The 17,163-nt window shown below is 40.1% G+C and overlaps 1 protein-coding gene across 4 annotated transcripts in view; it reads right to left on the reverse strand.

The window, feature by feature from the left end:
• PCDH15 (protocadherin related 15) overlaps nt 1–17,163 on the reverse strand; it is a 378,762-nt gene that overhangs the window by 288,424 nt on the left and 73,175 nt on the right. The gene's annotated exons all lie outside the window — the stretch shown is intronic.

Consider the following 17,163-nt stretch of genomic DNA (forward strand, 5'->3'; position numbering starts at 1 on the left):
CAGTATTGGGGGGAATGAGGGGTTGGTCAAAGTCTGATGAGGGCATCTGAACAGGATGCTGCCACTCACAGTGAGGAGAGAGGTGGTCCACGTAGATGCATGTTTCACATATCCAACTTCTGGGAAGTTACACTCAAATGCCCGAATGTTCGATAGCATTTCAGCACTACTCCTTCCACTTCTGTCCTGTGTGCAAAATCATTGAAAAGGACACCTGGGACTAGAATTAGTGATATTTTTCCTGGCTAATTAAAAAAAAGATTCATGTGAAAGTTAGACTGCACATGAACACAAGTAGATTTTAAGAACAGCTCTTCATCTTGTGCGGAGACCACAATTTGGCTGCTTTTCCACCTTCACTGAAACCTAATGGTGACTGAGAGGTCTTGTGGAAAGACCACACAGATTTAAGGGATTAGTACAGAATAAGTCTCAAGGAATCAAAGTCAAGCAAGTCATTGGCTAAAAAACAACAAAATCCAGAAACCAACAGACTGTACAAGAGAGGAAAGATCTATTATTTTCAGGTGTAATATTTTTCTGAAAGTAACGACATTTACTTAGAAATGCTATCTGAGCTTGTTGGGAATTATTTAACAAGTAGCTACAAAACAAGACAACAAAAATAAAAGTTATAAAGTCCTGTAAACATTATAACAATAGTTCTACACTAGACTATTGTGAGGAATCCAGAAGCTGAAAATCTTCATTAGACTGAAATAATAGGGAAGGGTTTGTTTTAAATATCAATCTCCAAGGAAGGTGATCTTTTTATGGGAAGGGCATTAGGAGGGACTCAGGTGTAAAAGCCATGAAATACAGAATTTGCGGTTTATGCAGACCTGCATAAACTAAAGCCAGCAGACCTGCAGTGCTCAGTGAGGACTCACTTATTAAATGATTTAACACATCTTGGGATTATTTTAGTTGAATGTTTCAGCAGAGCCCTTTTTTAAGGAGTCAGTGAATTACGTCTGGTCTGGGAATAACCCTTAGGCCACCACATGAATCAGAAAACAGGATCTAGTAAAATGAAACCCGCAGCACTTTGCTTTTAGGATTTAAAAGGCATTCACATCAGTTGCCTACATGCAAGGATTACAAAACAAGCAGGTTGTTTACTTCCACCAGTAATATTTCAAATTCAAAAATTAAACTCACAGCTGGAGGGAAGCACCATATTCTTCCCACCTGAGGCAATAACTAAAAAGATGAAAGAGAGCCAGGAGCAGGATTTCTTTCTGCAGTTGCTGAGCTCAAGGCATGTGGAGCATGTCCCACTTCCCCAGTGACACTACTGAAGAGTTGCACCAGGCAAAGGCTCAACTTTGTGCCGGATAGGGGGACCAAAGACTTCACACATCATGGATGGTCAGTCCCAGTGATGTTGAAGAGATATACCTAACTGCAACCAATTAAGCTGTATTTCTGCAGAAATACAAAATCCAAATTGGACAGACTTCACCCTTGACAAGGCTCTTGTAAACACCATCAACAGCATGTAGCCTTCTACATGCTCAGTACTAGATGGCCTGCATTCAGCTTCAGCTGTGTTCCGTGCAGAAAATTGTGAGAGATCCCAGAAGCACCTGAGTGCTCACAAGCTACAGGGCTGAAGCCAAAGGCTGAAGGGAAGTGGGTCTGAAGCCAAGGCAGAAGTATAATAGCTCCCCCAAAGTTTTTATCATCCAAATGTACTTATCCTTCCTTTGAAAACAGTCTAAAACTTGTTATTCTCATTTTCCAAGTTGATTAAAAGAGAAAACCACCTGCAACAGCACGATTAACCTCCAATATTGCCAAATTTCATTAGCAGCTACTTCAGGTGTATGATGTACAAAAAGGCTAAAGCTAATTTAAAAAATCATATTCTGCTGTTCACACAGAACATACTTTTTATTTCAGCACATTAACCAAGTCTGTATAACAAGTCCACATAAGATGTCAGGGAATTTACATTAAACATACACAATGTTTCCTACCCTGGGACACCGACTATGAATTTTTCATGGTACCCATCTGGAAGAAGTGACTTTAGGAAAAAAAAATCAGGTATCTGACACACTGTACCCACAGAGGCATGGTACATTACATTGAGCAGCATGACATATTACTTATTCACTTATGGGAAAGAAAGTAAACTTCCAAAAGACAAGTCAAAAGAAAAATTGGTACTTAAAAGGCATATATGTACATACACACACGCATTCACTAAACTGCAGTAAGGGCAAGTACCAATAGCTGTCAATAAATGGAAGGAAACTCATCACTTCTGCACTCTAAAGCAGTAGGTTTTTTTCACACCTAGTCTGTTAAAAAATGAAAACCAACCAAGCAAGGATAGTGACAAAAGGGAGCCTAAAGAAGTGAGAAACTCCTGCTTTGTAAAGAGCCATTGAAGTTAGCACCTCTGGACAGCAACAGGCTGGCAAGCTCCAACTTGGTGGTGGTGACAGTGAGCGGCAGCTGGGCTGATGTCCAGATAGGGACACGCACTGGAGCTGGGAAACCCAATGTCAGACAGATCAAGTGGTGAAAAACCTTCTGCCAAAGGGTGAACAGCATTCCTGTTGGTGCCACCACACTTGCATCTTCTGCTGGTCAAGTTGAAGAGACCAAAGCAGGTGGAGGGACGTCAGAGATTCAGGAAGGTCTCCAATGTGCCAGCTCCACCTCTGTGTGTTCAGGACCATTAAGAATGTGCTGCAGAACCCAAGTTCCACCTGCACACACCCAATAGGTTCTTCTCCACTAGGTGACTCCTGAGCAACATTTACACAGCATACAACACACCAGGTTTCTTTCAGACAGAGCAAATGTGCATTTAAAAACACACCTATATCTCTGCACTGCTCTCCTCTGCCTGCCACTGATTGTAAAGCAATTTGAAAATGGGGATTATTTTCTTATAGAAAGGCATTAGATTGATCAGTTGAAATAGTAGTTGCTTTTTTTTATATTCTATAGAGTTCTCATAGTCTGGATCATAAACTTATTTTTCTACATCTGAAGGTGTATATTTATACATGTGAAGGTCTGTAGCATAGGATGGATTAAGTAGCAATAAATTAGAAGTCAATGGAAAATGAAAGCCTTATTGCAGAATTAAATTCTCAACATTATCATGAACTTACTTAGACCCGTGCTGCAGGTTCATACATAAAAATAGGATAATTCTACAAAGCCACCTCCTGGATTACGTATTTCCTATTCTCCATCCTCACATCATCAGTAGGGATCTCTGAAAAGTTTCCAAGGTTGTTTCAAGATTGTTTTCCTGGCATCCTGGCCTGTCTTCTCCTGTCCTGCTCCACATGCAGCCACATCCTCCAAGCAATTACAGAGCGTAGCTAAAACCAGCCTATTATTTTGGCCAAACTAGGAGTCTGACAAGATCAGGTTTAAAGCTTTTATTCCTAGTCCTCCCACATGGACCTTATGCCTTCCCACCTTGAGCCACTGTAAGAATTTGTGTACTATGGGGAAAAGGTCTGTCGTTAAAGCATTGTTCAGTACCAGTTTGGGTCCATTAAGTAAAGGTGACCCACTTTCTTGTTTTAGTGCTTCCCAGCCAGCATGAAGACAGAGACTTAGCACTAACAACTCCTACTCCAGGCTGAAACGATGCATCAAGATGATGGAAGACATTTTAGAGGTAGCTCCCAACTGGGGAAAGGCAGAAGCACTGGGATCAGCATCAGTTCAGAGCATACGTGTGCCTGTCCTGCAGGACAAAGAATCACAGTCCTTCCTCCTCACCTGCCCTCCACAAACAATGGGACAGAGTCCCATAAAGCCATAGAAGGGGCACCTCAGTACTTCACACACACGACTCATATGTGACTTTGAAAAATCTGACCCACAGCATTTACACTCTACATCAAAACATAACAAATAAGCATGAAAAGAAACCAGAATAAGAAAGCATGATGGTGAAATGCTAACTACTAAATTCACTAAATATTCGGTACTTGCCTTCCTAGGTGTATAAACCTAGATTAATGTTTTTGTTGATTTCCTCCTTTTAAGAGGATGAGCAAGAGGCGAACAGATAAAAAGCAACTGTGGAAAGACAGAGATGGATGCCCAGGAGAAACCAGAGGGCAAAGAGGAAGCAGTGAAGCAGAGTTTGGGTCACAGAGCAGCACTGAGAGGAGCAGAGATTTTAAAAAGCCAGAGGGCAGAGCAGGGATACAGGAAAAAAGAATTCAGGCTGTAGAGCGTATACTGTCTTAACACAAATACTGCTAAGGACTGGAGAGGCCAAGGGTCTGGCTGGGGACAAAGTTTACAAGTTGCAAGTTTACTCCAAGTCCCAGGTCATCTTATTCTTGCACAAAGCCCCATCCTGTAATATTATGGCAGCAAAGGAGCATCTCAGACAAAAACAAGCACCCCATCCTTCCTTGCACAGTTAGAGAGAAAAAAATGAAAACAATGAATACTAAAAGGCTTAAAGCAGGAAAACATGAAAACAGTTTTTCAGAAATCCTTTTCCAAAAACAACTTTTTTTCTTTTTAATGCTCGGAGTTGCAGCAGCAGGATAATTGCCTGGTTCACAGAAGGGTCCTCTTGTTCTGCCTTTAATGTTTCACTGGGGAAAGGTCACCACCAGGCCCCATGCTGAGGCCACTGACATTGCTCTTGTATTCTCTTTCTGCAAGTGTTTCTGGTAGAAAGACTCTTGGTGCTGAGAAACCTAAATTAGGTAGGTAAAGCATACCAGTGTCCAAGGACTGACTCAAGTTTGTTGATTTTTAACATACCATTATTTTACTTCTTGCCTCAACAGAACCCAGTACTTCTACCAAAAGATTAACTATATTTGTTGGATCTCAACAGACTACATATCTCCACCATACTGCAACAGACTACACAGAGCAAAATCTAGAGTCCTACTCCCAATTATTATAGCAACAATCTAAGGTAAATTGGAAAGAGATGTAGCTCCCTCCCAAGAGTATCAGAGCCATGGTTATACTGGCTGCTTCCTACCCGCTCCTCCAGCAGCCACATTTATGAGACCTTAAACTAAAAAGTTAGCAGAAGGACCCTTTATGTAAGGCCTTTCCAACATTTAATTTATCTTTCCATAGCCAGCTCATGAGGTGCACTTTTCTTGTGCCTGCCCACCCACACCACTGACAGTGGCACACTTCCATCAACTCCTTTCCCTCCAAAGCTTTCTGCTTCTCACATTTTGCCCTCCCTTTCACTCAGCACTGGGGTCAGGAGCCAACATCGTTGAACAGAGCCTCTAAACATCAAAGAAGGCTTTTAACTACATTTAGCAGTATTTTTGCAACATAGGACCACAGGAATGTCTTTATGGGATCAGACTATGGTCTGCAAAGTCCTTTATTATGTAAGACAATACTCTGCATTGCAAGCAGCAAAGCAAAACAAGTCTGAAGAAGATAGGGGTGAGAACTGAATGTCCATCCCCTACAGGGGATCATTTTTTCTCTTTCAGTCTTCAAAAACTCCTTCTGGGAAAATTTTCTGTTTTCCTTAACATTTGTGATCTCTTTGTGATGCTCTGAAATGCAAAGTGATCTTTTCCTAATAATTTGTAACATTTTATTTGGAACTTTATTTTGCTTTCAGGTATTCTGCTAAAAGCACTTAGTAGTTTTTGGTTGTTGGTTTTGTTTTAAATACAAATCCTTGATAAACCTAAGCACTCACTGCAGTGATAATAGCCACTTCAAAGCCCATTATTTCACACATGAAGCTAGTACCAACTTTTCTCCCCATGAGGATCACTTTTCATTTATCCACGTTACATTTCTCATCTGCCATTCTCTTAGTCACTCAATATTAATATTTTCTGCATACTCCTCCCTCCCTGCCCCACCTTTTTTTTTTTTTTTTTTTAATTACTGTGGACAGCCTAGCTGTCCAAACCAATCACTCTACTTGTGGAAAACTTGTAAACATGCTGAATAAAACAGGTCTTAGCACATATTCTTGGAAGAATCCACTAATGACTTTCCTCTACTGTGAAAATCAGCCAAATCTGATATAGGGTTTGGGGTTTCTTTGGTTGCTTTCTTATCAATGCAAGAATCCTGCCTCTCATTGCATAAAACTTCCCTTCTTTAAAGAGGCTTTGGTAAAGGAGCTCACTGAACTGCTTCTAGAAATCAAGTTTACTTATATCTCCCTCCTCCACATGCTCCTTGGCTCCAGATCTCTCTTGTCCACGGGCTTACTGGCTTTATAGGTAAAAAAAAACATTTGAGGCATTTACAAACCACACAGGCTCTTCTTCAAAAGCTTTTAAAAGCTTACAACTGCATACCTTGAGAAGGCATCAATCATATTTTGCTCAAAGGACTATTTCTAAATAGCTAACTATGCATACGTTCAAAACATATCAACCTGCTGAGGGAAAACTAATAATCTGACCTCTCTCCAAGTCAGCAGACATGGATATGCAGAGCGGCAAAGTTCTCCGAACAACTGGAGGGGAGGTTAGGGTTGCTGGCTGTGGGGCAGCCAGGAGGACCCCCCCAGTCCAGGGGCTTTTAGCAGCCTCCCCGCCCCCAAGGCCACCTGCTCATCTGCCAAGTAGGCTGTTGAGTCTCTGGCAACTCCACAAGGGTAAAATGTCTACTGAAAAAAAATTTTGAAAGACCTTGAATTGTGGGATTCCTCTTTCATTTTTTATTTTAGCAAATAGGACCAGAAATGATTGCTACGGTTGACATAAGATTCTCCATTATCTATACAAAAGCTGCCAATTCTTGAAAAAAATACTCCCAGATCAGTGCTGTCATACCAGACAACATATACAGACACAAAGAAAATGACCATTAACAAAAATGTTACCTTATAAAGTACCCACACAGACAATGGAAAGGCTATGAAGACCAAAAATACAGAGACTAAAACTTCTGGGAACATTTGAAAAAGAAAACATTCCCCTTACCACACAGCACTGAAATAATAAAAACGCACATACTACAGTCAGCAGTGAGATAAAAAGTCTTCATGCTATTCCAGCAAACACTTGGTTTCTTGTCTCATTTCCCAGAAGACCTTGGCAACAGCAATTCTTGAAGGTGATTTAGATTTTAAGACACAGCACACAACAACAAGGATATGTGTAAATAGGCAGAACACAACAACTTTGAGTTAGGCTTTTCAGGGATGAAGCTGTCTGGAATTAGAGATACTTACTCCAGTTACACGTTCTTTGATAAAGGAAATGCATTAGCACCATTAAGTTTCCCATAAGCTTTACTGTACTTAGACAAACTCTTTTGTGAGAAATAAAAAATAGCATAGGAATTATCCCTGCATTTCATCAGGGTCAGATGATGAGGGAAAATGCTTCTGAAGTGACTAAAGGTGATGTAATTATCATCTGATAATGTGCACAGATTATTAAGTTAGGTACCTGCCAACAAAATTATTTGCATTTAAGAGGAGTCATGTTCCCATGGATATCCAAGCCTTTCCATTTAAATACATTGTCACAAAACCAATCTCATTTCTATTTCAGACCTGTTTTATTTTCTTGAGATCATATTAATAAACATTAATAAATGTTGTATTTACTCTTCATCTGCCAAGCAGGTACCAAGCCAGGACAAAGCAAAATAGATTTTAGCTGTGTGACTACAGAGACATTAGTGGAACCCCAAGACACACATGACAGTTATTTTCTAGCACAACACATTTCAGATGTAATTTACTATGTCTGTGCAATATGGGCAAGCTCTTCATAATTAAGACAGACCCACGCATCCCAGACACAGCAAAGTCACCACGTGCACACACAACTGAGTCCCAGTTTTATGCCATGTGCCTGGGAAGTCCCAGCATCTAGGAGTCCAGTCACAGTTTCTACCTACACAACATTTCTGGGAGGAAATGTGTTTTGTACAGCAAACAGGATAAGTGGCGCCTGCAGTCAGCAGAAAGACACGGTATTTTCTCATGACCTTTGCACAGGACTGCAAAGATCCCCTGCAAAACACTCCTCTCTGGTACCTTCCTTCTCCAAATCTATAAACAGACATCCTCACCTGCAAGCACACCGCAGTTTCCATCATCCGTTTTTTTGTTCATCTAACCCAAAAGTGTGACATTGCATTCAACCCAAAAGTCCAAGCACTTTCCTTTAAATTTGTGTTCGCCTTCTTTAACTTTGGTCTTTCTCTTCGCAAATGCTTCCTCAAGTGAACAGGTTCTGTCTCTTTCCTTGACTGCACTCAAACTACATCTGCAACCTGTCATACTGAGTGCAATGTGCCACATTTTAAAATCAGAAACTAAACCCAGCAGCACTTACAGTGTACACTGACCAGTCCTTAAATGAGACAGAAATATGCACGTATAGGTTGAATGATATGCAACTTCAAAAAATATTTCTGCTGAAAACTGAAAGTGTTCCTGAATTAACTTAGTGCCACCTGCAATGACTTTTTTTGACAGAACTACAGACCATGTGTGATAAAGTTTGTATTTGCAGTCCTTCCATTTCCTCTTGAGATCCTCAAGTGATAATTTTCTGATAACACTATTTTTAAGTTCCTGGAAATATTCTCTGTCAGGTTTGACAAATGCTGCTGCAATACAAACAGGTTTTCATCAGAAATCTGCCTCATTTTTTACTTTCTGCTGGGAACACCAGACCAGGCTCTCAGTGCCTACATGCACCAGGAATGAAGAGGAGCCTGAGCTGACACCTGTGGTGTCAGCTTGGACCAGCTCAAAATGCCAAACTTGACCCAACCCGGCCCCCCCCCCCAAGCATGGGAATCTCCAGGGTGAGCCCATGGCTCCTGAGCTCTGGGGCAGGGTGACCAGCGGGAAGGGCTTCAGCCAGGGCTCTTCAGGCCTTTTAGGTTCCTCCTGCCACATGGGAGAACCTGCAAGTCCCCAAAACTCAATGTAGGGGGAAACACCCAAGTTGGAGCAATTAGTTTCCTGGTTCTTTCCCTACAGGTAAGCCTCAGGATCTTGGAAGATGCATGTGAAGCAAAGGTCCTCCAGTTCCTCCTCCTTGACCAATACTTGCTACCTGGGCATCAGCCGCTTCATGCACAAGATGCATGTGAATTGGACAGACTGGTTGTCCCGTTTCATGTATATTTTTCTGAGAGGACACCATATTTCTATTTCCATTCTACAGAAAATAAAAAAATATCTAATTTTCATTCTGATTCTAGAAAAATTACTTATTTGGAATTACAGATTTTTGTCACTCAGGAAGTGCGGGTTTTTGGCTAGGTTTGCCTCTCAAAATAGAAACCTGTATTTCAAAATTAACCTAAGCTACATCTCTGGGACTGTGGAAATAGGGTGTGACTTGAGCTCTCAAAACAGGCAAGCAAGATTGACAATAAGGAGGCAGGCGTGCATGTGGGTATCTTTGACCAGTGAAATTCTCATGCAAACTATTTTATCAAAATGAGTGTTTCAGCACACAACCCACAGAGATGGAGTGCAGGGCAGCTGTCCATTCATCGCATTTCCTTGGGAAAGCTGCATATTCAGGTAATCTGTTTTAGAGTTCTCGGGCACATTTCAGAATGTGTCGGATCACGAATATATATTAAAAGCTGTTTTTGTAAATCTTCTTTGCTTTCCAATTCCTTTAGCCATTACTCAAGCAAAACAACATTGGAGTTTAATGGTTCTTTGTTTAGAAAAGTCTGATTTACACTTTAAACACTCAAGGACTTATAAATAATGAAACAGATCAAGCATTTATTTGGGAAACACCATGATCAGGCAATGGTCATTGAAGGTGTGAATTAAATGACTTGAATGTTTTCACCTTAATTTGGAGCCATCCTAGGGCCTGTTTGCACACCATTCTGAGAGGAGCAGCAGGAGCCTATAACACTCTGCTCTAAAGTTGAATTATTAAAATCATAAGAGGCCTACCTAAACATCGCTTATGGCTTTCTGCATAGTTTTTTTTTTATATTTCCTGGGCATCTACTGTGCACTGTAATAATCACATGTACCTGTTCTCTCCTTATAGCAGCAGCAAAAAAGGACAACTTACTGATGCTTACACATCCTCTCTATCTGCTCATGGTACTTTCTGCAGGGAAGTATCCTGAGAAAAAAAATGAGCATTGCCAGCAAACCTGAATTTTCTTGGTGCACCCCATTCAATAACAAAGGCAGAGCAATTAAAGCCATGTTTTCCAAAACCTTGCCCCAACATGACTGCTTAGTCTGAGTTTGGCTCTAGTCTCCCAGCTGTAGATGTTAGAAAGCCACAGACACTGCAACCTGAGCCTCAAGAAAGGGGAATAAAAAGGTGAGTGTGTGGGAAACGCAGGGAAAAGCCACCATCAAACTTCATCCAGGTAGAAAAATATATCACAGACCTAAATTTGTATCTTTAACTAGATTTGGATACAAGTCTTGTTAAACAATAACTCAGTCTTACTGTACTCTATGGCTACAATCTCTGTCCTATTTTCAGAGGCAAAAAGAACCCTTAAGGTATGGAATGGAGCACTACAGATCAACTGAATACTGGACTTCATAATAGATAGAGGAAAATCCAGAATTTGTTGGAAAACTCCTTATCTCTTTAGAAATACAAAACTGGTAGATGTAATTTTTCAGAGAATGAAGGAAGGGACTTCTTATGATGCCTCAGCAGCAGCAACTGGAGGACAAACTACCCCAATTGACAAATGCCAGGAGAGCCCAATAGCAGGACAGAAGAAAAGGAGATTCTGCCTTTGAAATTTATTCTTTGCTGATCTGTAATAGTCTGTTTTTTGGAGGAAGGGTGCCCTTTTTTTTAGAATAGCCTAAGCTTTCTATGCATTACTGTCTAGCATTCCCCTTCTATGAGGACAGGGAAAGCATTCTCTTTCGTGGGGAGAGAGAAATCCTTTCTTTCTTTTAGAACGGCTTTATTACAGAAATAAAAAGCATAAGAAAAGGACTTTATTATGAAATCTAAAAGACCATTTGTGACCTACAGTTGTGCATAAACTTCCATAAATTGAGTTGATGTCAAGGAATCAATGTCAAAAAACTGACAAGAGAGTGGTTAAGCAAAAGAGTCACACCACCAGTTTTGGAGTAGAATACAGAATCAAGCAATTCAGATAGCAAGCAGAATGAGCGATGGATTACAATGGACAGACTAATAAAAATATCAGTCTAACATCCTTCCATACTGTGTTATTCTCATTGCACTAAACCACACAAAATCTAGCTGATTTATGTCACTGGTACCAACTCATGGTTGTGTTTGCAGACATACCAATAGAAACTAAGAAAACCAGAAATACTTGGCACTACCATCCTGCCTAGAAGCAATTTTTTTTTTCATCTTTGAGGACATTCAAAAGCAAGTTCTAAGCCATTTTGTTGCCTCTGCAACCAAGCACGGGATTTGAGTTATGAAGAAGCCAAAGTCCTTAATGCCACTAAAATGTTACATTTATTGGGGGAAATGCCAAACCTGTTAAAGCCACACTATTCCCCAGAGACAGTAAATTATTTCAGACTTCCCCGACTTGGGTGTCAGGGAAGCAGCGAGGACGTATCCAGCTTACAAGTGTAATGTGAGGATCAGGTTTTTAACCTCTTTGTCACTTACCTTGCAAATGATGATTAATATTTTTTTTCCTCAGATATACCTGCTCTTTCTTCAAAGGGAAATCACAGTCACTAAAAAGTTGTCTGAACAGGTCGTAGCATAAAGAAAAAGTCATTGAGTGAACTGAAAATAACCATTTGGAAGAGGCTGCTAGAGAGCTCATGGCATTTGATTTTGCTTGTAATCCAAAAGCTCTCTTAAAAAAAGAAGAACCGAGTTAGAATAAAATGGAAAGAAAAACTTTAGGCATTTCCTTTATGAAGTAGTTGCAGCAAATCCTACAAGGAAAAGAAAAAGCCTTGGCATGCAATGAAGTAAAAAAATCACTGAAATGATAAAACATATTAATGATTATATACACACACAATTGGTACCACCTGACTTGAGCCTCAGCCAAGCTTCTTGCTGTAATACTGCTGAGAACCTCACAATGTTTAACCATCTGAGATTACTTCTTAGTAAAACAAGGGTGTTGTCTTAAGACAGTAATTTTTAATGACAAAACCAGCTGTAAATAAACCTCTTGCTCCTTTTAAAGATTCTTGCACCTTTTAATAGTTCTAGATTATCTTTTTCAGAGCAGGAATTTGAAATAAAGCAAAGCATTGAATCACATCAGGGATGTGCCTTTTGTTGCCCCATGAAAATTTGCCCATGTGCACACTGCTGAATAAAACACAGTTCATGTGTTCAAAACAGGACTTGGGAATTTAGCAACTACACTATTAGAAAATCCCACCATCTCTGAGCACACCGGTACCTCATCCCAACTCCCCATGGCAGCTTGCTCACATGCCAGCCCCCAACACAGCAGCACGTCATCCATTTCCCCACATTGCCTGCTCGGGATTGCAGCTGGAAATTTCCAGGGTCTAAACTGGGATTATAAAAACGACCATGAGAACAGAGCTTCTCTAGGAATGAAAGCCAGACAGAACTGGGATGCAATTCCAAATCCACGAGGGAAGTGAGAAGTCTGAACCTGTTAGCATACAAAATCCTTCTACTAGAAGGCTAAGGGCAGGATTCCCACATCTCACCACTTCTCTGCTGCCAAGATGCTCCTGTGAAACCTCTCCACAAAGTACTCACCTCATCCCTCCACTGCTGCCGGCCCACACTGAGGCGGCATTAGTGCTATTTTAACAATTCCAGAAAGAAAGTTTCAGCAAAAAGTTTCAACAATCAGAAACACTTCCCATTGCTTCTTCAAACAAAATTTACAAACCAGGGGGGTTCATTTGTCATAAGAGGCCGCACCACGGCAGCTGGGAAAGGCAAAGCTCCCTCAAGGAGAGGCCAAAAAAGCAGCTAAACCAAGCACATGACGACAAGTAATCAACTTAATGCAGTTAAACAGAATATCTGCCCTAAGCAAGGTGTATTACCTTATGCATTGGAAAGCACTGGTTCCTGCCTTGCAGCTGAGGGACAGTAATCATCAGACAGGGAGGGCTAACTTGTTAAAATAAATTAACTTGATGGCTTGCCAGCCTGCGTGCATACTTTAATCCTGTGTGGGCCAGTGTGACTTGGAGGTTTGGGCACTGCCATAAGTTTTTTTAATTGCACCTCAGGGCAGGCGGAGAGGAGGAAAAGCCCTCTGTGCACCCTCAACCCTCCAAGTATCCATTTTCTTAAATAAACTCACATGGGCTGCTTAATCCAGGATTATATGCATGTTATAATTAAACGTATGGTAACTGCCACACACTTCTACACAGATACAGGCTATTTTCCATTGCAAAACCCTTATGGCAACCAACTAATTTCTCTGATGTTACTCTTTATGCACCTTTGAGGCTGCCTTTGAAACAGTCTTATGGTTACTGCAATTACCTTCTCAGGTGAGAGAAGTAAGAAGCTCTCTAGCCTCCTCGCTTTGTTCTTATAACGTATCACTGCAAAGCTAATTGACTGTCTCTTCCAGAGCCTGCCACCACTTTGCCAGCTGTATACTACAGCTCTCTGGGGGCTCATATTCACAAGAAATCCTTTACTGAAAAGGTCACTGACATATTAACAATCAGAACCAAAATGGTCACCTTATGGCAAAGTTTTAAGAGAATTTCTAATTACGTGGATATTGAAAAATTAAGTGTTCTTGAATATTAAACAAATATGCAAGTAAAGCAGCCTTCAGGAAGCTGTGCACCGTTAACTTTCAGTACCACATTCCCCAACTTCAGCAAGTTGCCTCAAAAGGCACCTAATTATAAAGTTACTCACAAGCAAGTTTGCTGGGGAGAGAGAGGCTACAGAGCTACAGCTGTGAAACCACTACTCTAATTGCAAGAAACCTACAGTATAATTATTGCCCACCACAAACTTGTCCCTGCAAAACCAGGTGTACGAGTACAATAGGGAAAATACATCTTCACACACCTGGCTGCTGTAACAAGATGATCCTAATGCTTCCACACACATAGCTCTGGCTATGCGTACAGGTGCTGTGCAAATGTATCAAACAAAGCATAAGAAGAAAAAGCCCAGAAAGCAAATTGAGTGAAAATGCAGGAAAACTGAAGTTAGTGGTTTCAGATGATCTACTTAGACCTGTACACAAGTGGTTTAAACACCTCCTGGTCTCATCCCCAGCTGCTTCTGTTTCACTTGAGTCACATCTGCCTGATTTAGAAGAACAAAGAATATAAAAAAATCCTCTTTAAGATGAAGCCTTTTCATTATGCCTTGAAAGGCACAATGGAGAAATATCTGTAATTGAATAATAGAAGATCCTTGCTTCTGGATAGAAGATAGATAGATACACCAATTAAAGGCTCTATTGTAACATAAACATTAAAAATTACTCTAACTTTTCATTTTCAAATAAAAAGCCGTTTTCAGAGTTATCATGTGCCCAGCATTGGAGAGCATATTTTTATCACTAATTCTGCAATGCAAAATGTAAAATTCTACTACCAAAGTGTGAAAAAAAAAAATTGAATAACTTGTCTGGCTTGTTTGGTCAGTGCAGGGGGAAAAAAACTTGAAATCCATAGGTAAAAGAGAAATATAAATGTACTTTTAAAAAACTGGAAATGATGCATTGCTTTAGCCTGCACAAATAAGGGCTAATAGTATGGGTTATTACCACTGAATAAACAGCTAGCTTCTCTTTAAACTTTGTAAAGTGTTTGACTGGAGTGACATACATAATAAATAGCCTTATACAACTTAATTGTATTACTAGAAAATAGTTATATTGGCATCCCACACTTAACAAATGTGGCAAAGAATATCCCTTTCAGAGGATGGAGTTCCGAGTATAATGAAGAAAATGAAATTTCTACATGAAAAGATATGCATGCGTGTATTTTTCAGGATAAGTACATTAAAAGAGTAATTCTATATTGGTTTGACTTTTACAGCCCAGAAGTCTCATAGGAGAAGACTGTTACATATCAGGACTTCACACTGAGACAGTATCTTGATTATAACATCTTTTCAGGCAAGCAGGCTGCAGAACACCAACAAATACTCAGTTGCCGAAAGGCCTGGAGGGAGAAAACCAGCCGGATGGCTTTGAATCCCATCAGAGATATTAAATGCAGAGTTCCTAGCACTCCACGTTTTTCCTCCTATTGCAAAATTTCCTGTATTTTAATAGCCCTGAATAAGAAGTATTTCTACAGATTTATACAATTATTGCACACATTTCAAGGAAAATAATGTGAAAGTTTGTGAGCATAATTTCACTCATGAATTCAACATGAACGACAGTTTATTACTCTCAACAATATGTCTGAGACACTAACAAATAATACTAAAAAAAGTTTAAATTCTATTTCTGAGAGATTAATACTGTAGGAGTGTAATCATATTTACATATAGAGCCACAGAAGTATTATGTCCAAACAACTGGAAGTGAACAGTTTATTTAATGTCCCCTCTCAGTATTTTCCCAGCCCTTACTGCTGTATGTGTCCTTCCCCAGGTCCCCCCTCAGACACACTTGTTTCCTATAAAATAAATAAACACAGCAAGAAAGAAATAGGAAAAAGAAAAATAATCCCTTTCTGTTCTGTACATCACCAACCTTTTCTTTATGCTAACCCGCAGCTTGGTTTTTGGCCAGATCTTAAATGGAAATTGGCCACATGAAATCCATGTCCATCCAGTCTCAGATTCGCACACAATACCTTCAAAACTCCTTGGTCTCTCTCAACCAAGCGTTAAACACGGCTGGAAATCTCAAATAGCATTCCTAGGGGTGCTGTGAGAAATGAGGGATTTGGGTTGAGAAGACCATCTCCTCCACAGAGGCAAAGCCTGGCTACGGCAACTGGAGCACACAGCTTGGGAGCCCGTCTCACACGTTGCCTTTCTATGGCAGGGGACAAGAGGAGATAAAATTAATGACAAAGGGCAAATACGTACAAAACAACCTGTGCTTGTAGCAGATCTCATGCCAGAAAATAACCTGTCAAAAGGAGATACCTACAGAGCATGTATTCCTATACTAAGGCACAAATACTTTGGGCCAAATGGGTAACATGTTTAATACCACTTTTTGCAAAAAACCTACAAAAGAAGAAACAGTGGCTACAGAATCAACACTTCTTGGAAGTAGAACCAACCTAAGCATGGAAGCATCCACAGAGGCCATCAAGCTTGCAGAATACTAACAGTAATTGGCAACTGCTACAGCTCTTGCATGATTATTGTTTTGCATCCAATCTAATTATGTATCTTGCACAGTTTATTGTTAGTGTTTGCTGATAAAGGTTGGTTTGGCAGCCCTTAAAATCTGTTAACACTTCAAGCCTGAGGAAATCAGACTTTCAGTGAAATCTCCTGCATGCTCATTTTATTTGTGTTCTCACAATATTTGTTCTGAAGCATCTACATTTTCAGACTTCTTTTTTTTTAAACAAAAATAACATAAGACAAAATGAGAGCTTCCGATGGAAGGAAAAAAAAAAATCTCAGAAACCTAATGATATTTTCTGATGCTCTCTCAAACACAGCATGCTTTTATCTTTACACCGAGCAATTCCAGCAATACACTGTAGGAGCAAATTATTTGCGCAGTTGAGTATTTTTTTTTCAGTGGTACTTCTCGGTTTGTCTTTCCTGAACACAGGCTGCAATCTCTTCCTTTCTTTTGACAGAGATACTTAACAGCAGAGTATGTAAGCAGATTTCAAAGCTAATTGAAAATAGGAACATAGAGCCTAACAATATTAAATCAAAAAACCTGTCAAATTTAGTAACAGACCATTTGCATCTCCTTTATTTTGTTGTACAAGTTCTTTGCATAGAAAAAACCCCACAAAATAGATGTCAACTTGCTTTGTAAATATCTAATAAGGATGAAAATAAGTATCTCAAATGCTAATGAAGCATCAGCAATGTTTATTTGCCAAGCAAATTACTGAAAGGCAAGTCACTGACTTGACACTACCAAGAGGGAGGAAAAGCATTAAGAACTGACCCACTTTCCAACCTTCCCACATAAGCATTTACTGTATTAAACAGTGCCATAGCACAGACCTGAGCACTGGAGACCAATAGTCAGTGCTGGTAAATGGTTAGTACTGTCTCCAGGATGTTTTTGGCCCCGGCC

This window comes from Ciconia boyciana, chromosome 8 (assembly GCF_034638445.1).
Source record: "Ciconia boyciana chromosome 8, ASM3463844v1, whole genome shotgun sequence".
Classification (NCBI taxonomy): Eukaryota; Metazoa; Chordata; class Aves; order Ciconiiformes; family Ciconiidae; genus Ciconia; species Ciconia boyciana.